An 11,857-nucleotide genomic window follows, 5' to 3' on the forward strand; every position below is an offset into this window, starting at 1 on the left:
GCAGAGAACTAACCTTTGAGAGAAGGTGAGGCAAAATTCCCAAATGCGGCGTCACAGAACGCCAAGGAAATCCAAGAGTCTTAAAAAAAAAAGAAAAGGTTGGTGCGGAGGCGTCGGCCACTGTCCAATGAGCTGAAGTAAAGACTAAAGAGAGTGAGAGAAGAGTTGAGCCCGAAACCCAGAAAAATAATGGCGCCTTCTCTGCAGTTGTTCCATCCTCCGAAGCCCCTCACGCACTTCAATCGCTTCTCATCCACCTCCTCAAGGCCTGCTTCCGTAAGGTGTTCTGCAGCCGCCGCTCCTCCTTCCAAACGCTCCTACACCATCACCCTCCTCCCCGGCGACGGCATCGGCCCCGAAGTCATTTCCGTCGCAAAAGACGTTCTTGTCCTCGCCGGCTCCTTCGAAGGTTTCCTCCCCATTTTCCTTTTCCCAACTTCATCCGCTCTTTCACTCTTCAAAATCCCACAATTTTCCCAACTTTCTCCCCCTTATTGCGTCAGGGATCACATACGAGTTCCGAGGGATGCTTCTGGGTGGCGCTGCATTGGACGCCACCGGAGTCCCCTTGCCCGACGAGACCCTTTCTGTTTCGAAGCAATCCGATGCTGTTCTTCTTGGTGCCATTGGAGGCTATAAATGGGATAAAAACGAGAAACATCTGAAGCCAGAGACTGGGTTGCTTCAGCTCCGGTCTGGCCTTCAAGTTTTTGCAAATCTCAGACCAGCCACTGTCTTCCCACAGGTACTAATCAGCTCTTGCTGCTTCTTCTCACATGGAAATAATCTGCATGCCTTTTAATTTGTGCTGGTTATCCTCTAGTTGGTGGATGCTTCAACCCTTAAGAAAGAGGTTGCTGAAGGTGTTGATCTCATGGTTCCCCGCTCATTATACTGAATTTCTAGTTGCTGTCCCCTGATTCATAGGGTTAAATCTTCTTGTCCGTGCTCTCTGCTTATTCAGTTATATATTTTGGAAAACCCAGGGGCTTTGGGACCAATGAAAATGGCCAGGAGACTGGATTTAACACTGAGATTTACTCTGCTCATGAGGTATCTTACTAATTGGACATGCTTCTCTGCATGAATTATAACATGCTTGTGATTTGTGAGTGAAATATAAACAAAAGCTATGGTTGCAATAGAATTTCTGAAGGTTGTTGACCTTGGTTGAATACTTAAGTGGAAGAGAATTCAGGTGCACTATTTGATTACAGATTTTATTATTATACAATGATTCAGAATAGTCGATTGAGCCAACACATGTTGTGAAAAATATATCCAATGATTCAGAACTTTCACAATTGTTTGATGTGAGATTATGTTGGAGGGGTTTCTTTCATAAAGAAGGATGGAAAAAAGATTGTAGACATCTAAGTTAATGTGTTGCTTACAGTTTTAACCTTTTTTTTTTCTTGGTTTGCTCTGAAGTAGTTTGTAGTTTTCTTATGGTGAGAAGTTGTTCCTTTCTTGTCTCTATAACTATTTTGTACATTCTCAATGGATCTATGATCCTCTAATTAATTAATGATCATGATAATCAATATATATGACAGATTGATCGGATAGCTCGTCTGGCATTTGAGATTGCTCGGAAGCGGCGTGGAAAACTTTGTTCTGTTGACAAAGCCAATGTATTAGAGGTATGTGGTGCTGGTTTTAGCCGTAACACTTACCGCGAAATTTTGTGAAGCTTTTGCCATTGCGTGAAACGTCCATGGCTTCTTGAGTCTGGTTTGATATACTGAGTATTTTAAGATGATCTACATTTTCTTACATTGGTAAGCTGCATGCCATAACTTGCTTATACTTGAAATCCGGAAGATTGTATCATTTGTCATCTTTTAACAATCTGTTTATGTTAAATGGCCCAGAAACCTTGACAGATAAGTATAAGTCACTTGCCTTGAGTTCTGATGGTATATTTAATATTTCTAAGCCATAAGACATAGATTTGACAATATAATTATATTTTAAATCTTCAGGCATCAATGCTCTGGAGGAAAATAGTTACAGAACTAGCACTGGAATATCCTGATGTCGAACTCACACACATGTATGTTGATAATGCCGCAATGCAACTGGTTTCGCTACCCGAAACAGGTTTGTTTCTGGAACAAGTTAGCATAATCTGTATTTCATTTATTTGTAATGCAATTTTATATTTACAAAAGAAAATATGTATAAATGTAAGGGTTATAATATCTCATTCTGAATCTTGCAGTTTGACACCGTTTTAACAAACAACATATTTGGCGATATATTATCGGATGAGGCTTCAATGATTACTGGAAGCATTGGGATGCTTCCTTCTGCTAGCATTTGCTACTGTTCTGGACAAGGCAAACCCATTTGCTACTGTTCTTAGTGCTGCTATGCTTTTGAAATATGGCCTTGGAGAAGAAAGGGCTGCTGAAAGAATAGAGAAAGCAGTGGGGATTTCGAACTGCGGACATATATTCTGCTGGAACAGTATGCATCTCTGTTTTATTATCTTGAACACTTAACAGTATAAAACGAAAATGGACATGGAAGCAAATGAAACTTCACTCCAGGGCATTTCTCCCTGGTGACTAACTTGATGTTTGGATTGTGTTATGCAGAAGCTGGTTGGATGCAAACAAGTTGGTGAAGAGATACTGAAGTCAGTAGAATCACACATTCTTGCTGCTGCAGTTTGATATATAGACCAGTTCATTTCAGTAGCTGCTTTGGCTCGGAGATCTCTATTTTCTGGTGGGTGATAAATGACTATCAAAGCCGAAAGAATTTGTCTATTCCAGAGTTTTGGCTTTCTCCTACATTATGTGTTTCGGTTTCATATCCTACCCATCCTATATGTGCTTTATCTGAAAAGTGGCAATTTTCCTTTTTCTTTACCCAGGATTATGATTAGTCGTTGGAAACTGCTTGTAACGGTGAAATAATTAGCGGTATTTTATTTTCTTTTTGAAATCCGAGGCTTCATTTACTTGTAACAATTACAAGCACAATATGCGAAAGTTAAAAGTATCTTATTTCTTAAATGATAATTTCATGTTTGGCGGATAGATCCTATGCTGCAAATACCATACATAGTTGATATCTTAAATTACAGCACCTCCATTGATAATTCTCATCAATGTAAGAGAGTAGCAGTAGCCGATTCGTCTGGAACATCTCTCACTATTCTTCTCCTAACTTTATTGTTTTTGATATTAACTAATAGTGAATGAAAGTTCAGTTTTTTTTTATTAATTATTTTAACAAGGTTTTTCAAAATCAATCTGTTCATATTTTTTAAAACAAAATAAAATTTTGGTTTAGGCCCTTTGTACTCTATTAAGCATTATGTCGCAATAAACTTTAAAATATTATATTTAACCGGATTTGTATAATATTCTAGAGTCTTTGAGATTGTTCTAGATGGTTTTTGAATGTTTTAAAATGTTCTAAAAGGTCTGAATATATATAAAAATATAAAGAGAAGTGTGAAATAATCTAGAAATATCTAAAAAATATGGTTCCTTAGATATTTGTAATGAAGGTTTTGAACACTCTATTTGAATTTTGATTAGATTTAATCTTAATTGTTAATTGACGATGTGGATGACTATGTGTGTGTTTGGATTAGAGTTTGTAAACGAGATCTTGTATAAAATTGATTTTTTAAATTTGATTTTGATAAAAAGTGAGTTAGTGTTAACGTGATTTATGTTTGGTAATTTTGTATCAAAATAGATTATAATAAAATGAATCTTGTTTGGATTACATTATTTAAAATTACGTTTAGCCAAAAATAACTAAAAAGGACATGAATTTATATCATTTAAATCTATATTATTTTAACAGTTTTTTACTATAATTACTTTTGAAAAGAATTTAAATTTATGTATTGAAAACTAGTACTTAAAAAAATTCTAAACAAAAATATCTATACTATTAATAAAAAATAAATAAATAATTGATAAAAATTAAAATTTAATAAAGAGTACTAATAATAATATTAAAAAATATTTGTTTGTAAAGGATAGTTACGAAGAAAATTTAAGAACATTTATGATTGTTTTTAGTATTTTTTATTATAGAAAAGATTGAATGACAAAATTGATAGAATGTAAACTAATTTTTTAATTTATGAACTGAACGCAGAAGTTAAAAGCATAAGCTCATTTGTTGCTTCTCCTGAACAGGTTCAAACCCAGACTCATCAAATCACACAACCCCAGCCAAAAAACCCTTGCACTGTAAGCCTACACCACCGCCGCCGCAAGGAGCCGCGTCCGTCGCACTCAAAGTTCGCCATCCGTCCGTCGATCTAGCTTCCCTCGTGATACAAGTATTCAACCCCTGTTCGCTGTCACCGATCGCGACTGCTTCCTCGAGCTCGGCGTCCGTCGTCTTTGTCTGCTCAGCTGCGCTTCCGTCGCCGTTTGTTTGCCGTTCACGTTCACGTCTTCGTTCAGCTGTCGTCTTCGTTTGCGTTCTTCGGCATTCACGTTCGCTCGGTGTTCACTCGCCGTTCACCGTTCGAGTTCGCATTCGTGTTCGTCTGGAAGCCACGTTGCTCTGCTTCAAACACTGCGACCAACCCGCGCGCTTCACCTGGCCGTCGAACTGTTCTCTTTTGTCGCCGCCGTGAGTTCCCTAAACCCACTCTACTTTCTTTTAGGTCTTATTTTACTAAAAATGTAATGTTCTTTACAAATAGTGAATCTTGAACCACTTTTTTGTTTTTAGTCTACACATAAATTAAGACTAAGCTTCCTTGTTATTCTCCTCAAGCTTGGGACAATTACCCACTTACTTAAGAGGGCATCTCATTCACTCATGATTGTTCAGCTAGAATAAGTTAAATGAAATTAGTCATGAACTTAGAATTATACAAGTTCATTTTATGCATTTATATGATGAGACAACCAATCACCAGTTTTTGAGGTAGTAATCAGAACTCGAGGAATTGAACAAAGAACTGATAGGAATTAGCAAAACCTTAAGGTCCAGTATTCTCTGAAATTCCATTGGTGTACCCTCAGGTAGTAATGCTCGGTATGTATCTGCCACAGAATCAACTGGAGACAGTATAGCCTACACATTCCATTCACACAAACCCATGTTAGAAAGAACTAAATAAACTTCAATTATAATAGTGTTTTTTTCCACCAATAACAACCAACCTTCTGATTTCTATTACAATAAGTAACTATTTGATTTGGTAGTGGTTTGGATTATTTCATAGTCTGAATTAAAGTTACAATAGTTATGTTTTCTTCTCTATCACATTGATATTAAACTTTGAATTCTCTTATTTTGTTTTAATTTTACCGCACTCAACATGTTTGATGAAATGCTTTAACCATATTTCTGGTTGGTTTTATAATTTCTAGCTTTTAGAAACTTACTAAGTTGATTGCATGTGAAATTAGAATAATTGGATCTTAGTAATTAGGAAATTTTAGCTGCACAAATAGCATTTTTGCAGAAAACATATTAGCATGATGATTCCACTTGCATTAGTGTTCTTCTGGTAAATTTTAACTGTTATTGTGAATTTGTTAATTTGCTAAGTTTTCTTGTGTTGTTGTTCTGCTGTTCTTCTGTTACTTTTAATTTTTTTGTTTTTGTTGTGATTTTCTGTTCTTGATTTAAGCTATGATTGAAGGTTCTTTGGTTTTGGTATTCTTCACTTTCCTGTAAGCTTAACTTTTAATTCTTTGAGCATACACGGATCAAATCATTGTTTTCAGCAATGGTGATTTTTAGATTTTTTTTGGGTTGCTTTGTTTTAAATGTTCCTATTGTTGTTGTGTTTTTGCTGTGATTTAAATGTTTTTTTATTCTTTTTTTTTTCCGAATGCCCAGTCAGTACTTGGTTGATTGATTTTGCTCATTGAATGTATTTGATGATAAATTTTAAATTGATAACTCTATTATTGCTTTACTGTCTGTTTCTGTAGTTAAATTTTACTAAAGTTTCTTGAATTTGCACTGCGTATGTTATTGATTCACTGTTCCTTCATTGCTTTTTTTTGTTGTTAATCATTGTGATGAGCTTTGTTAAAATTGGGTTGAAAACTACTAATCTTTCTTCATTTTTCAATGTTCTAACTTTTGTTCTTATTAAAAGATTTGCAATTGGTGATCTTTTGATTTATTATATGCTTCATGTTTTCATTGTTCTGTTCTTATGAAGAAAAGATTTGCAATTAGTGATTGTATGATTCATGTTTTGATTGTTTTGTTATATAAACAAAATTCTGTTCTCATTGTTTGGTTGCACAGTCCCTGTTCTTGATCTCCGCCGACTTGCTACCCTTCCTCCGTGTTGGATTCTTTTTGTTTCAGGTTTTGTTGTTTTTTTGTTTCAGCCTCTGTTGTGTTGTGTGTTTGTTTCGGGCTCTGTTGTGTGTTTATTGTGCAACACTATCATTTTTTATTTTACTTTTTGACTTAGCTACATTAAGACAATATTTTCTATCTTTAACTTGTGCATTTTAATTCAATCCAGCTATTTTTAATGGAAGTATAATTATGTTAATTGTCAACAAATTTGCAGCAAGTTATTGCATATTTTGATGATTAATTACATTTAGTTGGTGATATTTTATGTAGGGTTTTAAATTTGAAAGATATTTGGGATGTTTATTTATAATTTATTTATTATTTTATTATGGAATGGTTTTTTCGATTGAACAACGGTTAGACCGGTTGGACGAGTAAACCAATGAACCATTGACTAAAATGGTTTGATGACTGGTCCGGTTTTCAGAATTTTGTTTGAATACTGAGTGTGCGAGTCATCTATAACAAACCCGTAATGTTCTCTCTACTAAAGTTTATTTTCTATTGTATTCTTAACCTTATTACTAAATATTAAAGATTAGGTTGACTAGGTCTTAATTCAAAATGTTGAGTAAATCGGCGTGTGTCCCTCGGCAAAAAGAAAAACCAATAACTTTTAACAATTTAAAAAGTAATAATAAACACCGAAATGAAAAATTGCAGGTTTTGTTCTAGCTGAAAGCTTACTTAATCCCGAAAAATTACTATGAAACTGAGCTATTTAAACTCAAAAAGTTTTTTTAAAGAACAAAAATCAGTTATTATATATAGATTGGCTTTATTTTCCTTTGAAATTTTTTTAAAGGAAAAAGAAATGGATTATGATTTATGGAAACATTGAGTTGTAGAATAGTGAATTGAAGAGTATATTATTTACTTTTTAGGAAAGCGGGGAGTGAAGGAGGAGGGGAGGAGCAGGAGGGAAAGGTGATTAAGATTAAGAGACGTGTGTGCGCGCATATGGTTGAATATTAGGTGTAGCCATGTCTACTAGCTGGCGTTCCAGCACTGCCATTTCATCACCGCCAATCCCAATCCCAATTCCAATTCCAATTCCAATTCCAATCCCCAACGAGGAGCCTTCATCATTCTCCACCTCCGTCTTCAACTTCTCCTCCGGAAACCCTAGGATCGAGGAGACCCGCGGCCTCATGCATCTCTTCCCCGACCAAGATCCCCCTTCTACCCTCCCTTTTGGACGCAAACCCCTCGTCTGCGTCGTTGGCGTCCCCAATCAGATGACCTATGCCGACTTCTGCCAGTTCTGTGGTTCCTTCCTTCACCACATCCTTGAGATGCGCATTGTCAGGTACTACCCTCCCTCCTTCCCCCTTCTGTTCTTCCCTTCACTGTTCTCTCTTTCTCTCTCTCACTTTCTTTCTTTCTTGTTTCAGAATGGATGGAACGGAAGATCAGTACAGCGTTTTGATCCGCTTCGACGATCAAGACTCCACCGACAGCTTCTTCAAGCATTACAATGGCCGCTGTTTCTCGTCGCTGGAGGTCCTTCTCCATTCTCTTTTCTCCACTAGCTGCCTCTCTCACCGCCACTTACTTGTTATTCTTATTTCAATTGTAGGTTGAGGTTTGCCGTGTTCTTTTCACGTTGGATGTGCAGTACACTGGTTCCATTGAACATGCTCAACCATCCAATGCTACATCCACTGAACAGCCCACATGTCCAGTTTGCCTTGGTACAACCTCTCCTTTAGATATGCATTGCCCACTCTCACTATTATATTATCTATCACCATTTATGACTCCATCCATGTTTTGTGTTGTCTGCAGAGCGGTTAGATCAAGACACCAGTGGAATTCTCACTACTATATGCAATCATTCTTTTCATTGTTCGTGCATATCAAAATGGGCTGATTCTTCTTGTCCTGTAAGTCCCTCCAGAGCCAATCCTTTTCTGAGTCACATTGATTAACATGTACATAGCGTACACTTGACTGTGTTGTTTGAACTATTTTGCGTGCTTGCCTAGTTGGGTGTTTGAATTCATTGTTCTTTTCGGACTTTTCATTAATTTAGCTAGCATGTCTAAATAAGTCTGATGTAGTGCTAGTTATTGAATCTCTGTACTTGTCTGCTTAGAAATTTCCCACTATTTTATTCAGGTGTGCCGCTATTGCCAACAGCAAGCTGAAAAATCTATATGTTCTGTTTGTCGGACCACTGAGAACCTTTGGATATGTGTTATATGCGGGTTTGTTGGCTGTGGAAGGTGACAGAATTTCTCTTCAACCCTTATTTTTTATACTGCTTCTTTCCTGAATGTATCCCAGCCATATGTATCTTATTCCTGAAACAATGATGTCTCAGATATAAAGCAGGACATGCCATCATGCACTGGAAAGAGACACAGCATTGCTATGCCCTAGATGTGGAAACCAAGCGTGTGTGGGATTTTGCGGGAAACAACTATGTTCATAGACTTATTCAGTCCAAAACTGATGCTTGGTTGAGCTGAACACTCACTGTGTTCATGCAGAGAATGGGTGTGGAAGTTGCAGCTGTGAAGATAATTCTATGAGCGAGGCGTTACTTAATAGTAAAGTTGAAGCTGTAATGTTGCAAAACTAGTCAAATTATTTTTTCTGAAATCTTGGCTTCTGTAAGTTTAATTTTATTTTTTACATTTGCAGATTGTCAATGAGTACAATGAGTTGCTTTCTACTCAACTTGAAAACCAAAAATCTGTAAGTGAATTCTAGTAGTCATTTGTAGTGAATCTGCTGAGGCTGCATCATGTCCAACATCCCCGTATTGCTCACTTTTCTATGTGTTTATTTGTAGTATTTTGAGTCGTTGTTGCAAGAGGTAAAAGAAGAAACTGAGAAAAATCTCTAAAGCTGTTCAGAAGGCTGTCAGTCTTAAACAGCAGAAGATTCAGGCCAAGATTGACAGATGTAACAAAGAGAAGAAATTTCTGGAAGAGGTAATAAGTTGTAATTCGTTGTTAAGAATTTCTTATGAAAAATTCCCATTCCATAATCATAGGACCTCATTAATATATCATAAGGACAGGAGATATTTGTGTCTACAGCTTAATGAGAATCTTGTTAAAAATGAGGATGCTTGGAAAGCAAAGTTGCTTGAGATTGAGGAGAGGTATTCTTTTATCTTTTATATCTTTCTTATGACTGATGTGTTCTTCATAAAATAGTTACTCTTTATGTACTACTTATTTAGTATGAGGATTCTTTGATTAAACCAAATGTCCATAATTGCTGATTTCATGTTTGTTTGGCAATTTTAGCGATTTCGATTATGTAATTCTGGTGCTACTGATTCCTATTACTTGAGCTTGAGTGGTTGGAAATTTGGTCCAAAGGTCTGAAAACTGAATGGTGTGACTTGTTTCCAGGGAAAAAAAATTCTTAAAACGGTCGGAGGAGAGAGTAGCAAGCCTAGAAGAGCAGGTTAAAATACCGTTTTCCTTAATATATTTTTATATTGGTTGATGGTGGGAGTTAAACTTGTACAGTAGTTATTTAATATTTATAAGGGCATACTTGTGCATGTCATACAACACAAATGGATCGACTATTTGATACTGTCTTAAACTTTACAGCTTAGATATCTCATGACTTGTCTAGATGATGTGAAGCCGGAACAACAGTTGCCTGATTATAACGAAATAAAAGATGGGCTTGTGTCTGCCTCATCAAAGGAATCCTTGTCAACTACTAACTCTCAGCTTGGCAAAAATCCATAAATACAAGAATCATCCGACTAAATTCCTCACACTGATTTGAATCATTCGTGTTATGTTCATGCGTTCATACAAATTGTGCATATGGATCCATTAGTATAGATGTTTCAACATGAAATTTTTGTTTTTTTGAGTTGTGGTGTTCTGATAAGAATGGGACGTGGATGCCCATTCCCATACAAAACTCACATTCTCAAAGAAGGAATAATAATTAATGAATGTTGAAATTGATCCTCCTCATACATGTATAAATAGAGGCCTTTGCCTCCGAGAAAAGTAAGCAAGTAATAAAAAATTTATTCCTAACATATAATATTATTATATATATATAAATTATTATTGAGCTAATTATATTAATAATAGAGTCTTTTATTTATACATCTTTATTTTATATTTAGTATATCTTTTATTTATTTTACAACACGTTATCAGCACGAGACTCTGATCAAATCTTTAGGAAGACTCATGTAATATTTTTATTATGTCGAAGCTCTCTCATCTTGAATTCAATGCTCTTGATATATCTGGAAACAATTATTTATCATGGATATTAGATGCTGAAATCCATCTTGATTCAATGGATCTTGGAGATACCATTAAGGTTGAAAATAATGCATCTCAGAAGGATAAAGCCAAAGCCATGATTTTCCTTCGTCGTCATCTTGACGAAGGGTTGAAAAATAAATATCTTACATTAAAAGATCCTGCAGAACTTTGGAAAGACCTTGAAGAAAGGTACAATCATAAAAAAACGGTGATACTTCCTCAAGCTCGATATGAATGGACGCACTTGCGCCTACAAGATTTTAAATCTATAAATGAATATAATTCTGCAATGTTTCGAATCACCTCACGAATGAAATTGTGTGGGGAAAAGATAACCGATCATGATATGTTGGAAAAAACTTTCTCAACCTTCCATGCCTCGAATGTGCTCCTGCAGCAGCAGTATCGAGAAAAGGGGTTTAAAAAATATTTTGAGTTAATTTCTTGCCTTCTTGTTGCTGAACGCAATAACGAGTTACTCTTGAAAAATCATGAAGCGCACCCAGCTGGCGCCGCCCCATTTTCTAAAGTAAATGCGGCAAATCATTATCCCAGAAGAGGTAAATGACAAGCTTTTAATAACAAGAAAAATTATGGAAGGAAAAAGAATCATGTTCAAAAGAGAGGATCTCACCAGAAGTGGGATAAAGAAAGGAATATCGGGCAGAATAAATCAACAGATGATAAGTGTTTCCGTTGTGGTGGAAAAGGCCATTGGTCTCGTACCTGTCGTACCCCAAGGCATCTAATCGATCTTTACCAGGTATTTTTTAAAAAGGATGACAAAAGAAAGGAAACAAATTTTGTTTCAAATGATGCTGAGAACTCCACCACTCATTATGATGTATCTGATTTCTTTGAGGATCCTGAAGGGAATATTGGTCATTTGATCAATGATGGAATAGTTTAATATGTGGGATTGTGAAGTATCTATGTAAATAAATAATGTAAAGAACTTATTGTTAAGTTTTATTTTCTATATATTTAAGTTTCAAATGTGATGTACATAAATAATGAAATATTAATGTTTATAAATTTTGAAATCATTAAATGTGTTATGTTTTAAAATAAAATTTTAGTATATGATATTATTGTTGTGCACAGTATTTCTTAGGAAAATAATTCCAATCAAGTATTCAATTTAACTGTATATGCTACTCATTTTATTATTATTTGTTTTTGAAGAGAATGGCAAGGATATGTAATGAAGACGTATGCCTTGCGGATAGTGCAAGTTTGCACACTATTCTCAAAAGTGATATATATTTTAC

At 35.6% G+C, this 11,857-nt stretch overlaps 2 pseudogenes; both read left to right on the top strand.

Annotated features, from left to right (window-relative positions):
• Positions 1–12: 12 nt before the first annotated feature.
• Positions 13–3,082, top strand: LOC107496332 (3-isopropylmalate dehydrogenase, chloroplastic-like; annotated as a pseudogene).
• A 1,385-nt stretch (positions 3,083–4,467) lies between these two features.
• Positions 4,468–11,857, top strand: part of LOC107496323 (BRAP2 RING ZnF UBP domain-containing protein 2-like) — a 16,075-nt pseudogene continuing 8,685 nt past the window's right edge.

The sequence above is a fragment of the Arachis duranensis genome, chromosome 1, assembly GCF_000817695.3.
Source record: "Arachis duranensis cultivar V14167 chromosome 1, aradu.V14167.gnm2.J7QH, whole genome shotgun sequence".
Classification (NCBI taxonomy): domain Eukaryota; kingdom Viridiplantae; phylum Streptophyta; class Magnoliopsida; order Fabales; family Fabaceae; genus Arachis; species Arachis duranensis.